The following is a 737-nucleotide window of genomic DNA, read 5'->3' as shown; positions in this document are numbered from 1 at the left end:
CAGGACTTGGATTCTTCTAGCCCAGTTCGATGGGCGTCACCATCAGGAATCCCAGGAACGTCGGCGGCGCCTCGCAAGGACCTCGTTCTCACCTTTGCCGAAGGCTGACATCTCCGGGAATCTCACCTGAAGGGATAATTTGACCAGGTGGTCTCTGCGGAGTCCTCACTTCTCGCTCGACCGTCCTCGCGCTCTCATCCCGGCAGGACGGGCAAGAATCCGGAAGCTCATTTATCTCGGGATATTTAGGGTCCCTCGGCCTCTCAGGGGGCTAATGGAGGGACAAGGGACGGGCGAAAGAACACTCGGAGGGCGAAGGATGGACGACGAATCGACGTCGAAATTGCTATGATCGACGGGACAGCATCGAGGCACTTAGCTGTCCTCCGGCACTCTATTTGGGCGCTATAAAAAATGGAGGAAAAATGAGATCACGTTGGGAACTGCAGCGCAAAACTTCGTGTAAACACTAACATTAACTCAAAACTCGAAACGCTCTTGCACTGGCGGTCGGCGATGGTCTGGTGTCGGCGAGCGTTTGATGTGAGGCGGGGCGCCGTGATTGGTTGGGCACGAAGGAGGTGGGCGGGCCTTGGAGGATTGGAGACGTCCTCTTGCCATTCCCAAATCTCTCTCTCCCTCTTTTTCTTTCTCTCTGTCTCTCTCCAGCGCGGGGGTCTTTAAACATACACACACAATCACGGGGAAAGGCGGTACGCGTCAGTGTCGTATGCCTG

General features: G+C 55.6%; 1 protein-coding gene across 1 annotated transcript in view; it reads right to left on the bottom strand.

The window, feature by feature from the left end:
• Positions 1–474, bottom strand: part of LOC135213617 (protein gooseberry-neuro-like) — a 154,621-nt gene extending 154,147 nt beyond the window's left edge. Inside the window, exon 1 of the mRNA XM_064247642.1 lies at positions 1–474. This exon is cut by the window's left edge and continues 1,348 nt beyond it. The gene's annotated coding sequence lies outside the window, so the exon portion shown is untranslated.
• Between the last annotated feature and the right edge of the window lie 263 nt (positions 475–737).

The sequence above is a fragment of the Macrobrachium nipponense genome, chromosome 43 (genome assembly GCF_015104395.2).
Source record: "Macrobrachium nipponense isolate FS-2020 chromosome 43, ASM1510439v2, whole genome shotgun sequence".
Classification (NCBI taxonomy): Eukaryota; Metazoa; Arthropoda; class Malacostraca; order Decapoda; family Palaemonidae; genus Macrobrachium; species Macrobrachium nipponense.
The sequence above is the reverse complement of the archived record's forward strand: the minus strand, read 5'-3'. Positions and strand labels throughout refer to the sequence as shown.